This window comes from Castor canadensis, chromosome 16, assembly GCF_047511655.1.
Source record: "Castor canadensis chromosome 16, mCasCan1.hap1v2, whole genome shotgun sequence".
In the NCBI taxonomy this organism is placed as follows: domain Eukaryota; kingdom Metazoa; phylum Chordata; class Mammalia; order Rodentia; family Castoridae; genus Castor; species Castor canadensis.
The window spans coordinates 44,403,642-44,431,630 of record NC_133401.1 but is presented as its reverse complement, the minus strand read 5'-3'; the positions used below and the strand labels follow the sequence as shown (position 1 = coordinate 44,431,630).

At 40.7% G+C, this 27,989-nt stretch overlaps 1 long non-coding RNA gene across 2 annotated transcripts in view; it reads right to left on the bottom strand.

Moving 5' to 3' along the window:
- Positions 1 to 27,989, bottom strand: part of LOC141418236 (uncharacterized) — a 197,715-nt gene that overhangs the window by 128,402 nt on the left and 41,324 nt on the right. For both annotated transcript variants that reach the window (XR_012442926.1, XR_012442927.1), the window contains exon 2: positions 196 to 250. This is a non-coding gene — a long non-coding RNA (uncharacterized lncRNA). The remainder of the gene's footprint in view (positions 1 to 195; positions 251 to 27,989) is intronic.

Sequence of the window (27,989 nt, the reverse complement as noted above, 5' to 3'; positions counted from 1 at the left end):
TCATGCTGAGTATAAAACTGAACATAGTAATAAAATAAAATTGTAGTGGAGTAACTCCCAGGGGAATATAGAAATTATAGTACTCAACTATGAAAGCTGGGATTAGTTGCTACCTTTCTGCATTCCAGAGTAAATCTGTCTGAACATGGCAGAGAAGTTTCTTAGGACTTTTGATGTTAAGAAAGATGTCGTTACCTGTTTAGATGATCCAGCCTGGCCCATTCTTGCTTCTCTCCATGGGAAGAATGTTCTAGATGTAAGGAGCACAGTGTCAGCTAAGACATTCTGAGAATGTTCAATGAAGATAAACACACACATACATCACACATACTGGGTGACTTTCTCATCAAGAGTTCAACTTTTTTTCTCCTTTTTAACTCTCAGCATTTGCCCAAATTGTTCCCTTTTTCTGTGAGCCATATTGAAATTTCTTGGTTCTTCCTCACTTCCACTTTGGTTGTTGATATTATTCACTGTCTACCTTTTGTAGTCTGCCATATATTTGCCTCTGCTAATGTCATTAGAATAAATAAGATGTCACTTAGTTATGTGGCAATGGTTTTGAGGAGGGAACTGTGTCCTGAGTCCCTTGCTTATTTCTCCAACCACAAGGATACTCACATAGGATGGACCATTGTTCCTTTAGAATAAATTGAATGGATACATCCTGAAAGCTAATCTAAGTCAAGTTCACTCAATAATTCATTCTAAAAACAGTCAATTTCATTTTATTACAGTCATGTAGCTAAATGTCCAGGAAAAAAATGGTAGCACTTGAAAGAACTGACCAAGTGTTGTGTTTGGCATGACTGGTGGTAGTCCAGTTTTATCATGTACCTCTACACACATGCTGGAGAAGAGAAGGCTCTGTCTATCCTTTTATAAGCAGTTTGAGAACAAAGCAAGGCTGGCTATTTATACTGCTAGGAATCTTACATGGTTCAGAGATTTAGGTTCATTTTGTGCTGTTTGACAGCTTCTCTCATCTCTGTCTAAGCTGTGGTAGCTTAGACATCTCTGTGGTAGCTGAAGGTGCCCAGTAGGAGGAAGGCATCTTTCTGAGCAGCTTCCAGTCTAGAGGCAGCTCTGGAGGTTTAAAAAGAACAAATAATTTTTTTACCCTGCAAGGAATCACTGTTTGAGCACAATAACTGCATTTTCCGCAATGTCACAGCTCCTCTGTACACTTTGGGTAATGCTGAGGCTCTTTAGAGTGCTCCACAATCACTGTGTAACCCAAAGAAGATGATGCCATTCCTTTCTGAGCTGTCAATGCCTCTGCAGGAAGCAAGTTCGCAGGCTGCGTCTATTTCCCCTCTTCCGGTTGGGGAGCCTGCCATGGGAGTGCCACTGCCTCTGCCTCTGCAACCATGGTCTCGAGGGGTGTGACTCTGCTTTCCTCTGGAAAAGTATTTCCAGAAATTAGGCTTGCAACCCAGAGGAATCCTGAGCAAACATATTTGAAAGTTCATAAATTTTGATTGTTGCTGAGATTTGTTTCTTTCCATGCTTGCTTAAACAAATTGGGAATGCAGATTAAGCATGATGTCACTCAAGCCTGTAATCTCAGCTACTTGGGAGACAGAGAGCAGGAGGATTCTAGTTCAAGGCCAGCCCAGGCAAAAAGTTAGGGAAACCCCATTCTAACAAACAAGGCTGGTGTGTTGGCACACACCTGTCATCTGGCTATTCAGGACACTTAAACAGGAAGATTATAGTTCAGGCAAAAACATAAGACCCTATTTGAAAAACAAAGGCAAAAGGGCTGGAGGTGTAGCTCAAGAGGTAAAACACTTTCCTAGCAAGTGCAAGGCTCTCAATTCAAACCCCAGGAGGAGGGAAGGAAAGAAGGGAGGGAGAGAAGGAGAGAAGGAAGGAAGGAGGGAGGGAGACATAGAAGGAAGGAGGGAGGGACAGAGGAAAAGGAAGGAAGGAGGGACAGAGGGAGGGAAGGAGGGAGGGACAGAGGAAAGGAAGGAAGGAGGGACAGAGGGAGGGAGCTCAAGAGGTAAAACACTTTCCTAGCAAGTATAAGGCTCTCAATTCAAACCCTAGGAGGTTGGGGGTGGGGGAGGAAGGAAGGAAGGAAGGAAGGGAGGGAGAGAAGGATGGAGGAAAGAGAGGGAGGGAGGGAGAGAGAAAGAATGGAGAGAGGAAAGGAGGGATGGAATGAACATGCTGTTCATTCTGCCTGGACTGCTCTTCTCATCACCTCCCTGAATTCCCTTAATTAAATCAGTGGTTTTTACTATCTACTCTCATAGCGCAGACATTTCTGCCTTCAATTGGGTGATGATCAATGGTATCTCTCTCCTGTGTTAGAATATGGCTCTACCAGGAGCCATAGGATTTTGGCTTTTGCACCCATAAGTATATCCCCAGTTCTTAGCACAGTTTCTTGCTTTGATTTTTCTGGATATAGCTATCCTCAGGGTAGGATTTTCAGGAAAAAGAAGCCTCTTGTCCTGCAAACTTCCCTTTGTGGGGTGGGAGGTCAGATGAGGTTCTGGGTGGTCACTTGGTGAGCAGCATGTTCCCATGTGAGCTACAGTATAGGTCTGTGTTGTTTCAAAAGACACTGCAGTGACTCGTCCATTCTTTCAAGCTTCAAAGAGCTGAGGCCAGGACACTATTCTGCTTTATCTCAGTTTCCTGTGGGCCTATATGACAGTCCTCCAAATTCCCTCCATATTGGGCCAGGTGTTCTTTTGGAAGGAAATTAGGTCTTTCCTTCTTTCTGCTACTAGAGGCCTCATACACAGTACAAATTTCATAATATCATGAGACTCAATCAAATGTGGAATCAGATAGAAGAAAATGTCAGGCCCATGGCAAGGTATGGTTTGAGCCACTAATATCTTCTTTAGGACTACCAGGATAAATGAGTGATAATTTACCCTGTCCATACCAGAGTCACAGAAAATGTTATGTTTCTTTTTTGCGTTGTATATTGAAAAGCTAAACATCTATTTCTGTCCAAAGTGCACTGTACTTTATGGAAAGAAATTTATTCAGCCATATCAACTTCCTTTCAGATGAAGGCAGGGTACAAAAATAGAAAACACATATTTACTTAAAAACCTATTAATCTTATGATTTGTTAGTTCAACACTTGCTAACTCCAGTTTTCTCTATTTTAAAAAGATAACATTGCCTTCATGTTACGATCAGTAAAGAATGCGACTTCTATCATTTATCCAAAGTCACAGGCCTAAACTCTCATATAGACAAAAAACTGAGTTTTAGAGAGGAGATCAGAGAGAATTTCAGAGACAGTAAGCAACTAGTTCAAGTATGCTCAGTTTATTCATTACTACTCATTTTTCAGGGCTACATTACAAATGACTACAAATCTGGTGTCTTAAAACAACAGAATTATATTCCCTCACTGTTGTGGAAGTCCGGACACAGGTGCTAGTAGGACCCTGGTTACTCTGAATGCTGCTGTAGGGAAAGACTCCTCCTTTGCCCCTTTCTTAATTTCTGTTGGCATTCCTTGGTCCAGAGTCACTCCAACCTCTGCCTCCATGGCTTCTTCACATGGCTTCTTCCCTATGTATTTCTCTGTGCCTCTCTTCAGATAAAGATACCCATCAATGGTATGGGCCACCCTAATCCAGTATGAACTCATTTTAATTTAACTAATTATACCTGTATGAATCCTATTCTCCTATTTTGAAGTTTGGGTTGACATGAAATTTTGTGGCATACTATTCACCCCACTACAGTGACTGAGAGGACTATAGGTTAGAATTAATCTGAGGCTGCTTTCTTTGTATTACACCAAGTTCAATAGCTCTGGAGATCCTTTGCCTTAGTGATATTTCCCATGAAGCCTCACAGCTAACTGAGTGATCCTCCTTATGGGAAAGATGTCACTGATAAACTCCAAAGTTAATTTGATTACTCCTAAAAATGGATTGGGGATCAATTTGTATGGATGAATTGCTGAACAACCGGTTAGAGTGGATTTAAGTTTTAAAAGAATTACATTTTGAGAAGTCAACTATTCAGAGCATAGGGCTGAATTGAGCTGGGTTGAGTAGACACAGAGTTTCTATCCTCACAGTACCAGCCTCTTTATTCACATCTCTTCCCCTCCTCTCAGATCCCAAGCCCCAATGGGGAGAAGATTTCTTACCCTGCAAAATGCTCCTCACTTGCAAGGCCAGAGCAACGCCATCTCCCAACTTCTTGTTTGATGGTAACATTATTCTGAGAATTACATCTCATCCAGCATGATGTTTTAATGAGCCTCTGTCCATTCTAGTTAAGTCAGTTAGAGCTGAGCTAACAAAACACAGGACTGGGGAGAGATGGTCCTCATGACTTCAGCTTTCTTTGTAATTCTGTGGCATGGACCACAAGTTCCCTCAGCTGCCCTATTCATTCTAGCAGTGAAAAGCTGGAAATGTTCTTTGTTTTCTTGTGGTGTAAAAGGAGTAGAGGGAAGTTAGGTTGTCCATAATGATGACCATAATCTTTGTATAGGATCTGGAATGAAAAATAATACTAAAGAACAAAAGAAACTGGGCTGCCTCAAGAGGCAGGCTGGGTAGGACATGGCCTAGAAATCTGGGTCAGCTTAAGAAGAATTGCAAGTGTGGGGAAGAGAGAGGCTGTTTCCTGGGCTGGACTCAGGGAGACAGCCTTGGGAGAAGTAAGATTCTTGCTAGCTGGAGGTTAATAAAATAATGAAACCTGTTGAGTGTGTTCCAAGAAGAGGGCAAAGGGGATGAGGAGGAGTGATGGAAGGGGTGGGTTTGATCAGGGTTTGTGCATGTATTGAAACATCACAATGAAACCCCTTTGTACAATATGTGCTATTAAAAAGTGGGAAAAAAGGCAACAGAGGAGGTGTACACTAACCATCTCTCCTCCCCATCCCTGATAGAAAGTCTCCTTACTTTGACCTGATGATGCCCCCAACTCTACCTTGTGACTGACTCCTATTCTTGTTGACTTTATCTCCATTGTGTTCTGATTTCTTCTGTGGTTCTGTCCCCTACCAATGATGTTTCTTTATTGACCACACTCGATGGTTTCACCAACCATTTATATGTGAGTGTAAAGTTTCAATAAGAATAGATGGAGATTACCAAAGGAACAAAGGAAGTGAGACCTTTGCCACAAAACAGGAAACCTTATGACAGGGAACCAAACTCTGGTTTCAGCGCTACCATTGGGGATAAGGAAAAGCTTCTCAAGAGGCACAGGGGGAAGAAAAAAGGAGTGAAAAGAAGAAAGAGAAGAAGTGGAAGGGGAAAGGAGGAAGGAGAGGGGTAGGGAGGAATGGACAAGCCTGGTGGATTACCTTGGCCAGCATCTAAGCATAGCAACTAAGAGGTCATCAGTTCTTATAGGGCAAACACATTGCACAAGTTAATGAGCATGAAGAGTTAGAGTGTGGGTTTTAGGGTCAGAAAGACCTTGGTTTAAATCTAGCCTTTACTGCTCTACTGGAGAAAAATCCGGAGTTGTTTAACCTTGCAGAGCTTGCAAGTTCATTTGGAAACTGGGAATAATCTTAACCTACCTAACAGGCACTAGGAACGATTACATGACTGCTAATGCATGGAGCAGGTGGCCAGTACAGTACAGAGTAAATGCAAGTCCACTGTGGTTTTTGTATAAAGCATTGTGCAGAGAGCCTGGAGGAGGTTTGGATGACCCGTGAAGATAGTGCTTGCTCCCCTTTGAAGGGCCCGGTACACACTCAAAGCTCAGGCTACACCTTGCATGGCTGGTTGGCTTCTGAAGCCAGGCTTTGTCATCTCCATGATTTATAAGTTTCACTGGGTGCCTTTGGTTCCTGCATCTTGGTCCTTTCAGTCTACACACATTTGCGATGGGGAATACCTGGCAGGGGCCTTTACACTATGGGTAGGAACCCAGCTGTGAAATCACATTTCCTGACACTGTTGAACATCCTGATCCCACATTTCCATATTCCCAGCCACTGCAGAGCCACACCCAGCAACCTTCTAGCTTCTCTTTAGCTTGCTATCCTAGCTGTTTTGTATTCTTGCCTATATCTCCATGCTCCTCAAACGGGAAGTGCCGAAGGATGGGGATTTGAGACAAGGCAGGGGAAGCTGGGTGGATTGTATTTGTTTAAGCTAATATGGGACTTGCAGGTCAGAGACTCAGAGGATGGACAGAGAAATAGTTTGAAAAGTGACAGCTTTTTTCTTCTGCTAAAACTGCACTTATTTCTTAAGCCATGCCTCAGAGGACCTGGCATCCTTATTTACAGATCCCATCAGTGATTCGTGAGAGCATTTGTCCTAGATTTACCTGGCTCTGCACTAAAAAAATGTAGCGGGTACAAAAGTTGGAGGGCTTACCCCTTGACACCGCGTACATTTTCTTTCCTAGCCGAGGACCAATTATATTAAAGTCTATATGGAAAAACTTCACTGGAGAAGAAATAAAGTACGTCTAAGTTAAGATTCAGTCAGCCAAGTGGAGCCTGTTGTAGCCAGGGGATGAATTGAGCATTGGCCAGAGAAGGAGGCTGAAAAGGGAAGGGGAAGTTCATAGGCCTTAATGTTTAAGATACCTGAATTCCAGTCTAACATTTTCCCAACTCACTTCAGGACCTTGGACATATAGTTTACTTGACCTTCTTGGGCCTCAGTTTCTACATCTATAAAAGAGAAGATGGTACCCTATAGACTAAGTCCCCAGTAATGTAAAAATGCTAGAAGGTTAAGGTCAGGATGTAGCAGGCCAGAGAAAGACAGATGGGAATGGAATTTGTGTTCAGAATGACATTGTTTTAGATACACCATTCTAAAATTTTGTGTATTAATAAATCATATTTAACATATACTTAGGGAAATCAGTTTTTAAAGAACTAGCCCTTAAATTCAAAACTGTTAGATATCTAGAGGTATCTGGTGATGGGTTTGTGACTGGTACAGAACACACAGAATCTACTAATAGTTTAATTCTTAGGGGTAACATGCACACACAAAAGGAACAATATAGATATAAAAAAGATATTCAAACCTTTTTTCCCCACTCTTCTAAAGCCACTCATCATTTTCAAATAAAAGCACCTCTCTATTTCCACACAAATACCCTACACCAGTAAATGTGAATGGAAATATGGATTCCTTCCATCAGTCACAAACATCTCAAACAGAGATTAATGACAGCCAGCCAGAAATAGATAGCACATACATTAGTTGTCACATAAGGATATTCACTGTAAGAAGCCAAGCTCCCCATAAACACCCACAGACAGCCATGACAACTCCCTCACTGAAGTCATAGAGCCCATGTATTTGAGTTTCTGGATTCTTTTCTCCTTTTCTTCATTGCATCCATGGACTCTAATCCAGTTCTTCTCCATGTGAACTCCCCTCTCCCTGACAGCCAGTTGCCTTGCTCACTCGGTCCTCCTCTAATTCAAACTGGTGTGTGGTTCTCCTGGCACTGAGCCCAGTCCTGATTTTCTCCAGGACTTTTTGACTCCAGAGTCCCAAGAGACTTCTTTGGCTCCTATAGAAGTTGAAATTCTCAGGAGAGAGAATTCAATTGTGATGAATTGCATTGAAAGCAGATTGGTATGGCATGGTCATGGCTGCCCAGCCATGCCCTTTCAACAGACTGTGTATGGATGAAGGGGATTCCCAGAGGAAGGGCTGCAGGCAGAGCAGTTACCACACAACTCAAGAAAGTTCACTGAGAAAAAAATACAGTATGTACAACAGGAAAGCCTGTGGTCCTAGCTTCTCGTCCTTAATCACTCTCAAAAGAAACACAGTGAAACCCACATTGATGGTTTTCATCTTCTAAGAATGGAGGAATAATGAACCTATTTTCTTTCTATTGAGCCTAGGTCCCCAATCTGGTTTATGAAATGGGTCAAAACTCACATACCCAATCCCAGGGTAAAACACACATAGTCTATCAAAAAGAACAATATAGATATAAAAAAGATATTCAAACCTTTTTTCCCTATTCTTCTAAAGCCACTCATCATTTTCAAAGAAAAGACCACTTCCCTATTTCCAGGTTTAAAAAAAAAGCATTTGGTATTATTAATTCTGCTACCCTCCCTGGACTGCCTACTCTGCATGGCTGGCATTGTAGCACTAGATGAGAAATGATTCTTCATGGATCCCTGAGACAGACAAGTACCCAGGGAGTGCCAACTCAAGCATCGATCATGACATTGTGCTTGTGCATGGTGATGTCACTACACTCCACTTACAGAGCTTTCCCAAAGCCCACTGCTACAAAGTCTGCTTGATATACATTTTAACAAGACCAGAGGCAGCTTTGAAGATTAAGACAAAGACAGGAAGGTTCACTGTCCCTGGTTTCTCCCCACAAACTCAATCTGTCCTCCCCACATGGTATTTATTCTTCCTCTCAACACTCACGTATGACTCTCTGAAAATTCACCCATAATGATAACTTATCTACTGCAGATATAATAAGAATAATTTCATGGGAGTAGATAACTTCTCAGATCTACTCCACCGTTGGGATACTGGGTCGCAGCACATTATCTGTGTTTCCAGAACTGCTTCTCTTCCATTATTAATCTAGTCTGTGAAGCCCAAATTCTGTATTATCTTTTTTCTATTTTGTCTTTTTTCCTTTTTTTTAAACAAATCTGGGGGTGCCAGTGCTTATCTTGATAAAGAAGAGTTCCCCTTTTCCTGCCTTTCCTCTGTTGGGATTTCCTATGTCAGTGGTATAGAAAGGACACCAGGTAAAGCCTATGCTTGAGTCCATGAACAATAAGGACAAACAGCTGATCCCATTGCAAATTAGGGGGAAAGTAATGGACAGGGAGGTGGTGCATGTGAAGTGAAATGGCCCCATGCTTTGTCACATGTGAACTTTTTATTTTCCATTTAGTCATTTGATAGAGGAACAGTAAATTGTTTGATAACAATGTGTTATTTTATTTCAATGTTGCCATTTTGACAAATCACATCATACTTTTTATCATGTTTTGAAATATATATATATATATATATATATATATGTACGCCTATACAGTGGAATGGTTGTATATAGCTAATGATCAATGTTTTCTTTTAAAAAGGAATTATTCATTCAACAAATATTTATCAAATGATTAGTATACACCAGGACAGCAGTAGGTCCTCCTGGAGTACGGAAAGGAGAGTGTGAATAAATAACTATGATAAAGAAGAGGGAAATTGAGGTATAAGCTGCTATGAGATCGCACCATGGGGAAAGAAGTTTGTAACTTAATTAGGACCTAATTCTGTAAGTGGTGTGTTTACACGCGCGTGTATGTGAAGAGGTTGGGGAGATGTGGCAGAGATGCCTCCTTGGTCTTGTCTGCTTTGGGCATAAGAACTTTTATCAAGTTATTCAGTGGGGCCTAACTCAGTACATCTATCTAATATCTCAGTGCTCGGGGGTTTCATTAACTTGGGATCATCTGAAAAAAATAAAAAATGTGATTGACTAAGAATAAAAAATTTACTTAGAATGACCATATTCTATGGATCTGTCAGATTTGTGTTCAGCTGTATTATTGTAAAAAGAAGGGGGAAATACTGGTATCTTGAACAAGATAGAAATTTCTTTCCAGTAAAAGAACACTGAAGGGTTGGGGGTAGAGATGATGGGAGCTATGAAACTAATGTATAATATAAGCCTAATAGGAATTGTCACTATGAATCCCCTCCTGTATAGTGAATATATCATAATAAGAAATTTTAAATAAAGAACACTGGAGGCCAAGAGTCCAAAAATGGCACAGTACTTCACAGCATCTGGGACCAAAGTTCCCTCTGCCTTCTGTCTTGTCATCCTTAGCACATGGACTCCTTCTCATGGCCATCTTGACTATACTCCAGACAGCAGGAAGCAAGAAGGAAAGATGCGATGATGCTCCATCCCTTTAAGAGCACCACACTTCCCCACCCCCGTTCCATTGGCTAAAACTTAGTGACACCACCACACCAGATGCAAAGGAAGCCTTTATCCTAGAAGGCCATGTATACACTTAAAATTTTGTGGGTTTATTGCTAAGGAAGAATTGGAGAACAGGTACTGGAAAATAAATACACCCTCTGCCACACTCCCTAAGACTTTAGACAAGGTTCATTGCATGAACCTAAATACAACTAGTTTCAAAGAAGCTTTGTTGATTTTTTATTTCAGTTACTGTACTTCTCATCAAGGGATGTGTTATCACCCTTAACCTGAGTCGCAGAAGATTAATTCCTGTGGATTCTGGATTCTTCTCCAATTGAGCATCCTGGGTTCTTTTTTGTCCACAGTGGGATTTTTAATTCACACTTCAGTATCCTTGTTATTAAGCTTACAAAACTCTTTTAAAAGTTTCCTTTTTAAAAAATGCATAAATTTTGTTCCTCTTTTTTGGTGGTACTAGGGATTGAACTCAAGGCCATGTGGTTGCTAGACAAGCCCTCTATCCTTTCAGCCATATCCCAGCCTTTTTTGCTTTAGTCTGTTTTGGATAGGGTCTTATGCTTTTGTTCAGGCCAGATTTGGACTGCGATTCTCCTGTCGCTGCCTCCCTAATAGCTAGTATTACAGGTGTGTGTCACCACAGCCAGCCTATACTTTTTGTTCTTATAAGTCAATGCATATTCACTGTAGAAATTTGTGGAAAATTCAGAAAAATATGAGGATTATTTAGCCAGGCACTGCAGTTCACACCTATAACCCTAGCTATTCAGGGGGCAGAGATCGGAAGGATTGTGGTTGCAGGCCAGCCCAGGCAAAAAGTTTGCAAGACCCTGTCTCAATCCATAAAGATGGATGTAGTGACATCCCAGCTACATGGGGAGCATAAATAGTCCAGGCGGGCCCAGGGATAAATGTGAGATGCTATTCACAAAATATACACAGTGAAAAGGGCTAAAGGTGTGGTTCAAGTGGTAGATTAGATTGCCTGCATGGTAAGCACAAGGCCCTGAGTTCAAACCCCAGTATAACCAAAAAAGAAAAAAAAAAACCTCAATTCAACTATAATCTTACCACCAATGGTAATTTCTATGAACCTTTGAAGTTCATACTTTGTCTTTTATTAACCTTTTACCAAATATTACAAAGTAAACGTCCTTTAAGTAAAAGAATTTTGTTACATAAGTATATAGAGAAAATCATGAAAAATTTCCCATGATATCCTTCACTTTGACTCATTCACTTACCTAGTTTTAGCTATGGTCTCAACCCCTGAAGGAACAGAAGTAATTAAGACAGGTACATAACTGTGTTTATGGGGAAGACATTCTAGAAGGGCAGAGAGATAGAATGTGAGAAGGGAAAGGTAGGATAGATGGGGATAATTCAGATATGGAGATGGTGATGATTTTGCAGAAAGGCCAAGTATGTAACTCAAACACCCAGAGGCACCATATGACCCAGTCATTCCAATGACATCATCCAAGAACTAGATTTCTTCTTCTCTTTTTGGCTTAGCTTCCTCAGGGTTAGTTCCTTTCTGGGTGAGCTCCCTTCTCACAGACTCAATATATTTTCTAGCAAATCTTGAGAATGATCTTTTCTCATCTTAGCCATTATTTCACCAATGCTATAAAACACAGTTCTAGAATTTAAGTTTATTGGCCTGCCTAGGCTAACTTGGTCCCTTCCCAAGCCAAATGTGACTGGGAAGATGGGAAGTGCTGATTGATTTAGGCCATTCGTGACACACTCCAGGAATTAACTTGGGGTTGGTGCTGCCCAAAGCCTCATTGTGGCCCAGTTTGGAAGAGGAGCAAGGTGATTATTGTGAGGTGGAGGGAGGTGACCTACAGCTGACTAATAATCAGTAAAAGTGTGACTTGACACTTCGTGGGTAAGGAGAGGGCACCTTACCAAGAGTCTGAGGAAGAATATTTCAGGAAAGTAAAAAGATCCTAAGCTGAGAGAGAGTTTGACATGTCCAAAAAACTCAGAAGTCCAGAATTGGTGAGAGAGCAAGAGACAGACAGACAGACATTGTCATGTTTATCCTTCCAGTAATATTTTTAAGCAGAGCAAATATTGTCATTATTCTTACATATAATGGGAAGCATTTTCCACAAATTGATTTCTCAGTGGCCTTTCTCATCGACAAAGAAAAAAACACCTTAGAAACACTTTTGTGATATACAGCTACGTATTTACCACATTCTGGCTAATGGCCACTAGAGTATGTGTATCAACAGTTTATTTAACTATTTTTCTAATGAAAGGCATTTAAAAAAGGTTTTTATGTTAATCTTGAAAAAAATAAATCTTTTAGAATAAATTCTGAGACACATATTTAAAGTGTCCATAGTAATTCCAAGTTGTCCTCCCAAAGGCTTTGTGCTTAAATACTCCAAACAAGAGTTGGAGTATTTAAGAGGACCTGTTTCTTTAACAGCACCAGATATGATCGGGATGTTTAATTATTTCCCATCTAACAGATAGGAAATGTGAGCTAATTGTTGATTTAATTTTCATTTCCCTGACTACTATTCAAATTGTAGCCTGTTGGCATTTATTTTTATGCTAATTACCACTATTCTTTCCCAATTTTTCATTTTTTGGCATTTATAGGAGCATTTTTTACATATTCAGAATATTAATCCTGCCTGTAATTTGTATCATAAACATTTCTCTTAGTCTGATGCTTATTTTTTTCTCAAAATTTTATGATGAAAAAGTTCAAATACTCAGCAATTTAAAGGAATATTGCTTTTCCTTAGCATTCTCCATAATGACTTTGTATACAGTTTAAGTTTATTATACACATCTGTGAACAGCTTTCACCAAACTTCTGACATTTTGCATCCTACCTACCTGAAGACTTAATTCATTTCAAGGTCATTAAAATATTATAATTCATTTTTTACCTAATATTAACATTGTCTTAAATACAGAGTTCTTCAGCCCATGTCAGTTGTATTTGGGGACTGGGAGCAGAGGGTTGGGACACGTATAACTTTTCTTAAATCAAAGATGTTGGGTAGTCAAGCTTTTCAGTTGAAGGGAAGGTAGTCTGTTTTTCTTCCTGTATGAAATTCATCTTTCTCCTAAGCTAAATTTCTATATATACATGAACCAATTCTGTATCCTCTGCTTTAGTCTAACAACCTTTTTATTAACCTCTCCACCAACACCATTCTGTTTTAATTACTCCACTTTTATTGAATAATTTGAAAAATATATTAAATCAAGTACATCCTTCAGTGTTCTCTTTTAATAGCTTTTTTTCTTTTTTAAAATTTCCTTGCCTTATAAACTCTATAATCAACTTGACAGGCTTTCTGAAATGTACTGTTGGGATTTTGATTTAGGATTCACTGATACTTTTGATGAAGTTGGAGACTATCGACATCTTATTCACACCACTTTTCCCCAACCAGGGACACTACTTCTTGATGCTGATTCTTCACTCTCAAGGAGCAGGAAGCTCTGACTCTCAGAAGGGAATGTGCTTGCGCTGTTCTCTCAGGTGACATGGTTGTCCCAGAGGCTCAGTTATTTTCTGCTCTCTGAAGGAAGGGACACCCGTCCCAGGCTGATGGAAATCCTCACTTCCCTCAGAAAATTAGACTGAAAACACCCATCTCGTCAGGCTGAGTCTGTGCCAGGACATGGTCTTTCCGTCTCTGGGACTCGTTCAGGATGGCTGCTGTACTCATTACGCACCCAGTATCATGTGAGGAGCTCTGCTGTTTCATAGGTCACAAAGAAGAAAGCTACCTTATTAGTGTTTAATTTAATTCTTGATTAAAAACCTTATATTCCCTTTCCCATTACTCAACTTACTCCAGGGCTACTGCCTTTGGATATTTACTCATGAGGAGAGAGAAAGACGTTTCCTGTTTTCCTGCAGTGTGTATGCTGGGAAAGCACTGTACCTCTGAGCTACATCCCAAGTCATTTTTGAGGAAAGAGTATATAGTCATCTGTAAGGTAATTAGTTATCTTTTTTTTTTCTTGGCAGTATCAGGATTTGAACTCAAGGCCTTATACTTGCTAGACAGGCACTCTACAACTTGAGCCACACCCCCAACCCATGATAATCAGTTCTCTAGTTCTTTCTAACATGCCTACCTGATTTTCTTCATCCCCATCCTTTCTTTCTAGATCTGATATAGTTTCCAGCTTTGGGATGTGTACCCTTGCCCATATTGCTATAGCAGAACTTTATATAACTTGCAAACTTGCTACATAACTTACTGAAACTTTCAGATTCTTAATTTCCTGATTTCCAAGGTAGAGTTAATAATCTTATGTACTGTAGAGAGGTTTTGTGAAGATTAAGTAAAAGAATATGTAGACTATTTAGAACAAGCAGTACCTTATTTACAGCAAGAGCTTAGGTGAGTGCTTATAATTCCATAATTAATGCTAGCTATTTTTCTTCTGTAATTATCACTTCTGGACATGTGACAAGACTCATCTGTGGATTGTGCTGCATGATAAACAGTGCCAGTATTTGGCTTTCAGAAAGCAATGGTGGTTTCTCTCAGGGATGTAGTATGATCCAGCAGGTATTAGGATCCTGTTAAATGTTCCTGCACCATAAACACTGCAAACGAACCACTCACAGACCACATGTAGTGATTGGTTTAGGACACGTGGAGAACTGATTATGCTAGAAATAAATGGAGATCCTCTGCAGATGAGTCCCACAAACGGGTTCACTCAGCCTGGCGGGGGACCTGAGATGAGGGGGCAAGAATGCTGCACAATTTCCTAAGGCAGCAGGAGCCGTTAGTTCAGATGAATTAGGAAATAGTTTATTACAATGTTGCCAGAATCGTCTACAGGCTGGCTCTCTCAGCAAGGGCTCTCAGAATTTCCTTGTGACATTTTCTAGTATAATAATGCAACTGCTGATTTCTATGCTCTCTCAGGCTGACGTCCTTTATGATTTTTCTCATCCTCTAATTGCCTCCCCATTCAGCGCTGTAGAATGATAGGAAGATTAGCACTAGGATGCCGAGCTTGGAAGAGTGAGGCAGGATCCTTCAGTGGTAGCTTTTTCTCCATTTCTGCCTGATTCAATGCCATGGTTCTCGAAGGCCATCACAGGCACACTCAGGTCCATGGCAGCATTCACTGGACCCAACATGGCTTCCAAGCTAAAGTCAAATGGTGCTATACAGTTTGATGGCACTGGCTTTATTACAGCTGTTCATAGTGAGGCACAGAGAACCTGCCCAAGGACCCACTCAAATCCCAATTTGTGTGTGTTCTGTCACTCCCAGGCTTGCTTGTATTGCTGGTTCCTCATCAAATGCCTTTCCCTCACCTCCTTTATCCCTTCTCATTTCCTCGGTTTCACTTTTATTTCTTTCCCAAATGCCATCTGATAATTGTTTTCAGGGATTGTGGTAAACACTTCATGGCTGGAAACTTGGTGGTAGTAGAGGGTGGGATGCAGGATTTTTTATCTATTTTTCTTCACTGGTATATCCTGGCACTTAGAACAAAGCCTGAGCTCTGCCCAAGATCATTGTACACTTCTGGACTGTGGATGAATGAATGACTGGTGCTAAGTACTTTTCATAGGTTATCACACTAAGCCCTATAAGACTCTTACAAAGGTACTGTTATCATCTCCTTCTTATAGATGAGGAAACTGAGCCTTAGCAAAACTATCTGACCTACAATCACAGTCAGCCAGTGGATGCTAATGGCCTCAAACCACAGCAATCTGGCTCCTGAGCACTCTAGCCACATAGCCAAACTTCCTTGCTCTTAACCAGTCAACTACACTGCATTCCCATTCTACAATGTACCTGTGCTGACCTGCTGTGCACCACTTATCAGACTAAATTTCAATTGACTCTTTACTTGCTTAACTTGAGTCTTGGTGACATGTGTTCCAATAGCTCCTCTTTCAGAAAATGACCCTTCTACCTGTTCCCTGATTGATGCCTCTACTTGGTCTCAGAGGAACTCCTGAACCAGCCTTGCCTACTTCCCCATGAAGGCAGACTCACCCTTTCATTTCCTAAAGTAAATAGGGCATGGATTGACTATAATTGTGAAATTTTACCAAAGTTCCAAGAATGATAATGGAGAAATATAGCACAGGGACACAGAATCACTTGCTGGACAGTCTAGCCCTGACCTTGGGGATTGTCGTGCCATTCACTCACAACTGAGCAGCTTATTTGTGGCAAAGTGAGGAAGTGAGACCAGATAGACACTGGGAAAGAGGAAGTGTTTGTCTTATTTGGAAGGTGAGCCCACCTTCCAAATCAATTATTCTCAGTATGATGGACAGTGCATGTTTTCAATCCCTTCAGGAAGTCTCATCACCAATCTGACCCTAAAGGCCTAAGTTAAAATTAGTACAAAAGACCACCAAGGATATATCGCAAGGTTTGGGTTATTTGGTGAAAAGAAGAACCAGATGGAACACAAATAGTCTAATACAGGCTAGGCCAAACTCCTCTCCAGTCCCCCACAGCCACTATTTCCATGGTCCATAATAAGTCTCTTAGAGTTGCTATAAACTCTTTGGGAGCAGAGCTACATGACTCACCATCCATCTCCCCTGGGCCTAGCCCAGCACCTCGCACACAGTTCTCTGCAGATGCAGGGTTGTGGCAAGCTGAATGCCCATGGGCTCCATTCTGCCTGCCTCTGATTCATTGCTGAGCCCTGGAGAAATATTACCTTTCTGCAGCAGAGCATCTGTAGGCTCAGAAGCCTGGAATCAATCAGAACATTTCAAGCCCTAGAGAGAAAAGCCTTTTTTTCATGTTGCCCTGGGGGTAGGTGCCAGGCATGCCCTGGGATTCTGGACTCAAGGACAAGATGCAGAAAGGCAGGGTTGGTAGAGCTCAACTTTAACATTCTTTTCCTTGTCTATGTTGACAAGACAAATAATGGCTCTCTGACTGTTATCCAAGGATGTGACAGAGGCAGACGCAGGAAAATAGACAGCTCAGGCTGAAACTCTTCAGACCTTTGCTAGTTCATTCAGAGATATCCAGGGACCTGCTCTGTGCAAAGTGAAGAGGCCAGTATGTGAACATCCCTATTCTCTGTGTGAATTATCCAACTCATTTGGCATACATAGGCACTAGCCAAAAAAGAAAAAATACCTTAGGCAAGAAATTCTTGGTTAGACAATCAATTTTGGGAACATACCAACTTCAGAATCTTTTAGATATATTTATTTATATGAGCATCCATTGACTTAAGAACCATTAGAAGCACTATGGATTGAATTGTTTCTACTCAAAATTCAAATGTTGAAGACCTGATTCCTGTTACCTGAGAATGTGACCTTATTTGGAGATAGGGTCTTTACCAAGGTGTTCAATTTAAATGTGGTCATTAGGCTTGAGCTCAAAGCTAATATGACTGGTGTCTCATAAAAAGGGGAAATTTAAACTCAGAGACAGTGTAGAGAGAGCCTATGTGAAAAGACATAGGGAAAATATGGCTATCTATAAGCCAAGGAGATTGACCTGGAACAGACCCTGTCAGCACAACATGTAGAATGTACTGTGCTGTTATCTTGATTATAGATGACTAGGTCCACAACTGTGAGACAACAGTTTCCATCCCTTTGTTGTTTCATCCCTTTGCCACCAGAACTGGCAGCAGTCTGTGGTTCTTTGTTGCAGCAGCCCTAACAAATTGATGCAAAGGGCATCTGGGTGCTGAGAGCTTGTGTTATAGACCTGCTGCCAATCCTGGGGGTAATTAGACAGCTATTGAAGGGCTGTGACCTTCTATCACAACATCAAAAAGAGCCTTTCCTGGCTCCTAGGATCTGAGGATTGTTCACGTCCAAGACACAATGAGAAAAGGCAAAGATAATCACACCCAAAGGCAGGCAGTCTTTTCCAGAGCTGTCATTGCTGCCTCTCTGGCAGAAGACACACACAGCCAGACCTGGTTGGAGTGGCTGCCCAAGATTGGTGCTGCTTTTGCTCACATACATCACCTTCACCTAGGCTCCTGCAGGGTGACCAAAGCATAAGGCTGAGATAATTGGCTTGTTGCAGCCCTTAAGATAACATCAAGGGAGGAGCTTGCTTCTGGGCCAAAGCTGCATTCTTACCAGGGTTGGTTGGGCCCTCCAGGAGAAGTGGGCAATGCTATGAAAATACCAGTTGCCACACTTATTTTTGTGGCTGGATCAAGATTGGATTAGGAAAAGGGATGTTCAGACATGTTTGCTCAGAGAAGGGAAGAAATTCTTGGGGAAAATGAAGCTGCAAAAGCAAGAGCGAATACTGATATGATTAAGGACAAAGGAGGAAAGATCAGCCTGGCAAAGATATTTGCCATTTACAGAGGCCCCTTGTGTGCCAGGCTGCATCCTATGGGCTTTATACCTGTCATAACAGTCTCATAAAATCTTATACAATATGTATTATTATCATCATTTTGCAGAGGTGAACACTGAGACGCATATAGATTGAATAGTTTGCTCAAGATCCTATGGCAGGTTAAGTAAGATTAAATAAAAAATGCCTGTCCATTATATTAGACGACTTTCCTTGGACTAAAATAATCACTCTCTTCCTTTTCCTGAGTCAGTAGGAACAGAAGCAGTTGTTCCAGCAGAGACAGATGTGAGTGGAGACAGCCACAGCACAGCATGTGTTAGGCAACACAACCAAGTTGTCCACTACCATGGTAGGGGCCCAGGAGATATGTGGATAGGGTAGACTTCAAGTACTGAATGAGTTTTGTCCTTTATGTAGGTTTTTCTGGATTGTCTGGGAAGGGGCTCTAGACTATATCTCACCATTCAGATCCTGGGATCCTGGAGTACTGGTGTCTGGCCCGAGAAAAGGCACACACACCTGCCAGTTCTGATGATGTTCCCTGTTAATATCGGTGGTGAGTTTGAGGTACTATTAGGTCCTTTTTTTTTAGCTAAATATTCCTTTATTGTTATACCAATCAATTTTTCTTCCCTTTGAGGTCCTAGAGGAAGAGGTAAATATGGGAAAATAAATTACAACAAATATAACAATGTATTATTAAATGTGATTTTTTTGCCTCAAACGCCAAGGCAGAAACATTACTAAGCTGGTAAACACTTTTTCCTTCGTCTAGTTAGGCCTAAAGAACTGCAGACCAAACATTGATCCAATGCCTCCCATTGACTATAAGAGAAATGTAACCAGAGAGGGGTGGTAGCAAAAAAAAAAAAAAAAGTGTCAGGCCCCAATACTTACCTCAGAGCTTGCCTGGACCTAAAAGGAGGCAGACATCTTTGGCCAAATATAGTCAAGGAGAAAGAAGAGGCATCAGAGAGAAACATGTTGCTGAATTGCCTTGAGGGAGTTGACCCAGGTCTATTTCCCCCTCTGTCACAGAAAAAGAGGAAGCTAAAAGATTTGTGCCCATGTACCAACTGTTGAACTCATAGTGGTTCTACCCACAGGATCCTAGACTCTATGTTAGTGTTCTTCCTTCTTGGTAGGACCCAAGAGAGGAGAAGAGAGGAGTGAGTAAAAGGAAGTAAGTTACTTGAGAATGTCTACTACCAAGGGTCCATGCTCCTCCCTGTCCCTTGTGACTGAGTTTCTCCTAACCACTCCAGCCCTCATACAGATAGCAACTAGGCTTCACAGAGCACCAGAAAAATCCAATGATCCCAAAGCACCAGAGACTGGAGAGTGTCATGAACATATAGATTCTGGAGGGTAACTAACACACAGGACAAAGTACTGGTATGGTGGGAGTTTGCCATTTTTATGAACTTTTTTTTGGTCCAAGGGCACACTGAAATTTGTACTCTGTAGGGCATCTATGAAACTCTAAAATTTTTCTGGTCTGAAAAACTAGAGGACTGAGTTTGGGGAAACCACATCTTCTGGAAAGAAAGGGAGAACCTCAAAAAGAAGAAAGAGAGCCCCCAAATTCTATGTATAAATCTGCTCAAGTCTGTGGGTGACCCCTGAACCATGTACTATCTGAAGAAACTCCAAAAAGCTTAGAGCTGCACACCAAGAGATAGAGCTTGAAGTTTGTTTCCAATCAATTGAGGTTCTTCTAGAGAGGTAAAAATGTACTCTTCGGGATGTAACATGACCCAGTTCCCCAGTGGAATATTTACAAGGCTCAAGACATAATCCCTAACTGTTGCACATGTAACTACCAATATCTGACATAAAGGCCAGGTTCTCATGTTTCAGAAGAGATGGTGGAGGCAATGATTCTCAAACAAGGTTCCCTAAGGACCCTTTCAGGATTCATGAGGTCAAACTATTTTCACAATAATCATTGCTAAGATGTTACTTGCCTTTTCTCTCACAAATGTACAGTAGAGTTTTCCAGATTCTCTACAATGCATGATATCAAAACAGGTTGGCTATAAAGTAATAAGAGAATCCAACCATCTTCTATTAAGATAGACATTGAAGAGGTTTGCAAAAATGTGAAACAATGCTGCTTTTCTTATTATTTTTCCTAATTTGTAAAATCTAGATATTTTCATAAAATGATGAGCTTATTATTTTAAATTTAAACCAGTAAAATATTTTTAAACTCTCTTTTCATTCCTAACATGGTAGATATAAATGAATATTGCCTATGTAAGCTATAAGAGGGTAAGTGGTCCTGAGGAGACCAGACAGTTTGAGAGCAACTGGTAGGAGACAGGACTCTCAAACTCTAGCATGCATCATGGTCACCTGGAGAGCTTGGGAAAACAGACTGTTGGTCCCCATCCTCAGAATTTCTGATTTAGTGGATCTTGGGTGGAGCTTAAAAATTTGCATCTCTAACAAGTTTCCAATAGATGCTGGTCCTTGGCCCACTCTGATAGAAAAGATTCCAAGGGGTAGACCAGATGTCCCTGAAGAGCTATAGCATTTTTACCTGGTGACCATTAGTGCTGCTAACTGGATGGCTCATTCACAGTTGTGTCACTGCTCAGCCAATGACACAGTGTCATACCTTCTCACAGACAACCCACATCCAGTGACCAGAGGCATGGGCATACAAAGACCTAGCCACTTTTCATCAATGTAGAATAACTCCAAAGAACCCTATCAGTTTTGGAACTCCCTGTGGGATTAGCTGGGGCCTTCACTGAAGCAACATCTCAGTTCTTCTGCCTGATCTTGTTTCTTTCTCTTGCTCATAGTTGTCATTTCTAATAGCAGCCACTAACAAATACAGGTCTCCCTGGCAAAGCCCTCCAAAATGTGACAGGATGGGATTTCTTTGTAGCCTTGAACTTTCCCTGTCTCTCTGATGAACAGAGTGGCAGCTCTTCTAATGGCTAGACTTCTTTGAACTTCCATATGTCTAGATGAGGTTGAAATTCAGGCCTCTAGCTAGGATGTGGGTCCTCCTGTGAAACATCCCCACTGGTACGCAGTAATGGTTCAGGGCAATGATCTAGGACAACTTATGCCAGCTCGCAAGAGCTGATTGTCATATATTTAGGCACTTAGCAAGTTGGTTGTTAAACACAGCTATATAAAAATTAAATTACAGATGGTCTTCAACTTACCATGTTTCAATTTATGACTTCACACTTTATAATGGTGTAAAAACAATATACACTCAGTAGGAATTGTACTTTGAATTTTGAGTTTTGATCTTTTCCTGGACTAGCAGTGTGTGGTATGATAGTCTCTTGCCTTGTTGGACAGCAGCAGCGAAACACAGCTCCCAGGCAGACACAGTATCAGCAGAGCAAATTATCAATATTCTACAGTGTACTGCATTGCTAAGTTCCATAGATTAGGTATATTAAATGCATTTTTGACTTATAATATTTTTGACTTATGATTGATTCATCAAGAGGTAGTCCCATTGTAAGTCGAGGAGCTTCTTGATACAAATTTACAACTAAATAAGTTACACGAACATAAGAATGTGTATATTAAAATATTTTTTCAAAGGTAATATGTGCTCAGCACTTACCACTATCCAATTATTTTACTGCACTTTGATATGATCTATATTCTTAAGCTTTTTGACATTTATTGTATCTGTATGGTAAAAATAGTATATAATGGTACACCACATAGTTTCAAAAGACATCAATAACCTAATAAAGATCATAAAAAATGTAGTAGGAAAATAATTAGGAAAAAAAGCAAAGCTGGGTGGCCAGGAGATAAGTCACTGAACTCTGTGGAAAACAGCCAATGAGAGACTTAGTTGCCAGCTTCCACTCCAATTCAGTAGTTGCCCATCTCATTCCTAACTCAGAAGACTATCAGAGGCGATTCCACTTATATGAGCCCTTTGCTGATCCTTCCCCACTAGAATTCTCCACTTGAATTCCAACTTTATTATGTATTCATCTGGTTCTAACTATTCATCTAATACCAGTTCTGTGCTGAACATTGGGATAGAGAAGACACCTCCCTTGCTTTGACTATTTCCAGTCTAACCAAGATGATAGGCATTATACAAGTAATAAAATAGAGTGACATGTGGATATCTAAGTTAAAAAAAATCCTTATAAATATTTGTTGAACAGGACTCCTAGAAGCATCAGGTAACTGATGATATAGTAGGGGAAATGTCACAGAAATAGAGGCCCATAAGCAATGCCTGTTGCAGAATAGCTGGAATCTGCCAGGTAGGCAAAGGGTGCCAGTTGGCAAAATCATGATGTGCAAAGGCACAAAGGCAATACAGGAAGTGGCCTTTGAGTTTGGGTCATAGGGACTTATACAGAGCTGCCCACACTCTCTCCTGATCCCTGAAGACCATATGTTGCTCTATAAGCATTAGGTCTGCTGGCATCAGAGAAAGGCCAGCTGGCTTACATAGGAATCACAGCCCTGACTAAGACTGTGCTCACAGGCTGTTGTAATCTCCTCAGCTAATTGGACACTATTTCTATATCTGTTTATTCCCAGTGCTCTGTATGATGATTCAGAGGTTTTATGATTAATCTCAGATTGAAAGGGACATCTGTAGAGCTGACTTCTCTGAAAATTTGCCAATGGCTTCTCTCACTCCTTGTTTGGGATGATTTCAATAGACCTTCAGGGTGGAAGATATTGAGAAAGCATCGGATAACCTGCAACTTTTTCTGTCTGATCATAGGATTATGTGCAGTGTTGGAACAGACCCTCATCTTAGAATAATTAGTTTGGATCAACTAAAATCCTGGCAAAACTCCTAGGGGCTTCACCAGCCTGTGCTAAAAAGTTGTTCCATTTCCCATATGGCAAAAGAAGAGGCTACTGTGGCATTGAAATAAGGACATAGGGCAGCACAAGTCCCACCAGACCCCTCTGTAGCCATAGCTTCCAACTGTTTCTCTGGCAACAAAGGACTTCAGTGAGCCACCAAGAACAATGAGGAGGAGGCACACGACATTTAAATGAGTATTCTCTGTTTAGCTGTCAAAGCACTGGGAGAATCAACAGGTTCCAAGATGAGAGGCGCTAAGTCTTTCAGAAGGATCACATCATGATAAAACTGCGAGCATTTCTGCCTCCCTAGTACAACCGCCAGCTCAGTGAGGGCAAAGACTGGGTTTGAATGATCTCTCAGCCCCAAGTGTTAAATGGGTAGATGGGTGAATGGGTGAATGGATGGAGATTAATCTTGCCTCATAGGAACTTAGAATGAAAAGTTTAAGTAACTTAGAAAGTGTTCATTGAACACGTACCCAAGGCTGTGGTGTGGCTCAAGTGGTAAAGTGCTTACCTTGCATGCCTGAGACCTTGGGTTCGATCACCAATACCACAAAAAGATGAAAAAAATTAAAAATGAACACTTAATTATATATGAGCAACTTTTCTACGTCTTGTTTATGGATTACTTTAACCTTCATAATACTCCTGGGAGGTATACATTATTTGTATGCTTATTTTACGAATGAGAGAACTCTTACTTAGAAAAGATTAGTCAGTTTCTCAAGATCACACAGCTAACGAGAGGAAGAGTGAAGATTCAGATTTATCCTGTTCCACTCCAGTCTTCAATCACAACAACAGCTGAGTGGGAGAGGTAACCTAGAAGCCAGGTGTTGAGGGGAGGCAGGGAATGGAGCAGGCTGGGCAGTGAGAGCATGCTTCCTTAGGACAGTGGAATTGTAACTAAAGTCTAAAGGATGGTTATTACACTATGAAGAACCACAAATGGGGTCAGAAAATGTTCTGGAAGAGAAGCCAGTGTGGGCAGAAGCTTGTTGTGATTATGATGGTCTGTGCCAGGCCAGAAGATGAGTGAAGGAGGAGGCCAGAGGAGTAGTTTGGGGCCAAATATTGCTCTGAGCCATATTTCTCCTTGACAATTTCCCTGGGGCCTGTTCCTGAAGGTGAAAAACGATGCCAGTCTTACCACATTCCTTCCTTCATCAGAGAGTCTGGCCCTCACATGGTGTAGCCCAAGGGTGTGAAGAAAGCAGAAATACCCAGATTCATGCCAGGCTGCCATGGGAGTTATGTCCAGATCAGGTAGTTGCCTGCTACTGTCTCCCTGTGGCTTAGCTAGCCATGTTTTATGTCTCCACAAAAGCTTCTGTTGGCATTGTGAGAAGCAAAGAAAATAGGCTGAGTTGGAAGCAGATTTGCAAGTAAGCAGGAAGCCCCTTAGAACTCTTGCCAAGGGGATCTGCAGCACTTGGTGTTCAATTAGAACATGTAATAGAAGAGGACATTTGGAACAAGCTACAGAGCAAATGAATGTCACTCCATTATGTTTGAAAATAGGGCACAGAGAAGCCCCCATTCCAGATTATTAGACCAAGGTGTCAAAAGGAGCATCGCCTCAAATATTGAAGACTCTGTGAAAGAGTGGAGGGAATCAATAGCTATGATCGGGGTCTACGTGCCAGGCAGTGTGCCAGGCACTCCATATGTGTCATCTAATTAAATTCTTAGAACATTTCTAGGAGAATAGAGAGATTCAGAAAGGTTAATTGACTTGCCTAAAATCATCCAGCTTTTAAGTTTTTGAGTCATATTTGAAAGCCAATTCTGTCAGGCTTTCAACACTTGCACTGCAAGTGCTTCTGCAATAATATTCCATATGGTCTTTTCCTGGCAGTAGAGTGTGACCTACTACAGTGAAAACCACCAGCCCTATGAAAGCGCCCCAGGTCATGTGAATTCAGGATATTAGGATGACTAGTAAGGCCAGTTATTAGAATACCTGGGATACAATTTCTAGGCTTTTTAGTAAGTACATGTATGATTCTTCTTAAACTTGGAGGAAGTGCACATAAATAAATTGTCACAGTGAGTAGTATGCAGTGACTATGGAGTAAATGCAACTTACTCTTATTTGAAGCACTAAATTTTGCATGAGGAGTTCTAGAAATGGCTCATGGTGTAAATCATAGTATTAGAAAGTATCTAAAGTCCTTTCATGTTCTAAAATTCTGGTTCATTCTTCCTTCTCCATCCTTATCCTCAAGGTTTACCTAGAAAGTTTGGAAACTGCATAAAAGTGTAAAGCTCAAGCTAATCCCTCCACATAGAGGTTCCCAGACTTAACATGCACTAGCTTTTCTTCAAATCTGTTTTCCTATCTAATAAACGCTATTCTGCACAAACTTCTACAATGTTTTCTTCATTTAACTTTGTATCTTAAGTATTTTCTCATAACCTTAGAATTTCCCTAAATATTATTATGTTTAATGAATAAAGACTAATCTGTCATTTAAATATTTCTAACATGAGGGGCATTTAGTCTGGCAGAGACTAGTTCCAGTTCTTTTTTACCTAATTCTTTTTTTTTTTTGGTTCTCTTTGTATTTATTTATGATTTAATTTTATTAGCGTGTAATAGTCGTACAGGGGATACATCCACTTGACATAGCCTTTATTCTACCCTCAGACTTCATGCTTGATAGTCTTTGACACTCTAAGGGTGGTGCCATGTTCCAAACTTGCCCTGCCCCAATCTTGAACTGAGAGGTTCCAACTGCTCAGGAAAAGTTGACCCAATCCTTCCCCTGAGGACTCACCTTGATACAGCCCCTCTGTACTTCATTAGTTGGTACTTGATGGGAGTCTCACAAAATTCTTAATGGGATGTATGCACCAAAGTAGCCTCACCCAACAACTACTGGCATTGAAACTTGGCAAAGGTCCCCACACTGGTATTATCCCATTTCTTTTTTTTCTTTTGACAGTACTGAGGTTTCAACCCAGGTCTTCACACTTGCTTAGTAGACTCTCTACCACTTGAGCCACTCCACCAGCCCTGTTTTGTGTTGGGTATTTTCGAGATAGGGTCTTGCGAACCATTTTCCCAGCCTGGTTTGGAAGTGCAATCTTCCTGCTCTCTGCCTCCTGAGTAGCTAGGAATACAGATATGAGCTACCAGTGCCTGGTCCATTTCCTTTTTTTCTAACTGTATAAAGATCAGTAGAAGATCTATTAACATGTAAAATATTCTAAGAAACATTACCATAAGATTTGTCTCTACATGGTTTACCTAATTCTTGACGTGGGCCTTTTTGCCAATTGAGCTATTTCTTCAAGTATTTTTTAAACATAGATACGCATCTGATACGCTTACTTAACATACATGTACATGAGAGTATTTCACGTGCCATTGTTTCTCACCCCGAACTACTATTTCTTCTTCTCTGTAATTTAGTGTCTTAGAGGAAAAGCTTAGAAATAATCAGATATGTTTCTTTATGAGTCATGTATGAGTTAACTGAAAGAGTACTTACAGAATTTTCTTTTTACTTGTAAATAAAATATTTTGAGGTTTATATCTACAGGTTATTTTCATTGATTCTATCAGAGAATATAATAAGATTCCCCATCTCCCAATATCTTGCTACTAAAGACTCCTCTTGTAAAAAAAAAAATCTCTGAACTATCTTCTATATGGTCTTGATTTTGATTCAGTTTTTCCTCAGAAAATCTTATAATTGTCCCCAGTTCCACACACACAAAAAAATCTTATAATTTTTAAAAAATTATAAAAATAAAAAAATTTTCTTATAAAAACCTTAAGATTTTTATAATTAAAAATCTTATGTAGACTCTCCTTTCTGTTTTCTATTATAAGTCATATTTTATTTTATTTTATTTTTTTCATTTTTCTTTTATTATTCATATGTGCATACAAGGCTTGGTTCATTTCTCCCCCCTGCCCCCACCCCCTCCCTTACCACCCACTCCGCCCCCTCCCTCTCCCCCCCAATACCCAGCAGAAACTATTTTGCCCTTATTTCTAATTTTGTTGTAGAGAGAGTATAAGCAATAATAGGAAGGAACAAGGGTTTTTGCTGGTTGAGATAAGGATAGCTATACAGGGCATTGACTCACATTGATTTCCTGTGCGTGGGTGTTACCTTCTAGGTTAATTCTTTTTGATCTAACCTTTTCTCTAGTACCTGTTCCCCTTTTCCTATTGGCCTCAGTTGCTTTAAGGTATCTGCTTTAGTTTCTCTGCGTTAAGGGCAACAAATGCTAGCTAGATTTTTGGGTGTCTTACCTATCCTCACCCCTTCCTTGTGTGCTCTCGCTTTTATCATGTGCTCATAGCCGAATCCCATTGTTGTGTTTGCCCTTGATCTAATGTCCACATATGAGGGAGAACATATGACTTTTGGTCTTTTGGGCCAGGCTAACCTCACTCAGAATGATGTTCTCCAATTCCATCCATTTACCAGCGAATGATAACATTTCGTTCTTCTTCATGGCTGCATAAAATTCCATTGTGTATAGATACCACATTTTCTTAATCCATTCGTCAGTGCTGGGGCATTTTGGCTGTTTGCATAACTTGGCTATTGTGAATAGTGCCGCAATAAACATGGATGTGCAGGTGCCTCTGGAGTAACAGTCTTTTGGGTATATCCCCAAGAGTGGTATTGCTGGATCAAATGGTAGATCGATGTCCAGCTTTTTAAGTAGCCTCCAAATTTTTTTCCAGAGTGGTTGTACTAGTCTACATTCCCACCAACAGTGTAAGAGGGTTCCTTTTTCCCCGCATCCTCGCCAACACCTGTTGTTGGTGGTGTTGCTGATGATGGCTATTCTAACAGGGGTGAGGTGGAATCTTAGCGTGGTTTTAATTTGCATTTCCTTTATTGTTAGAGATGG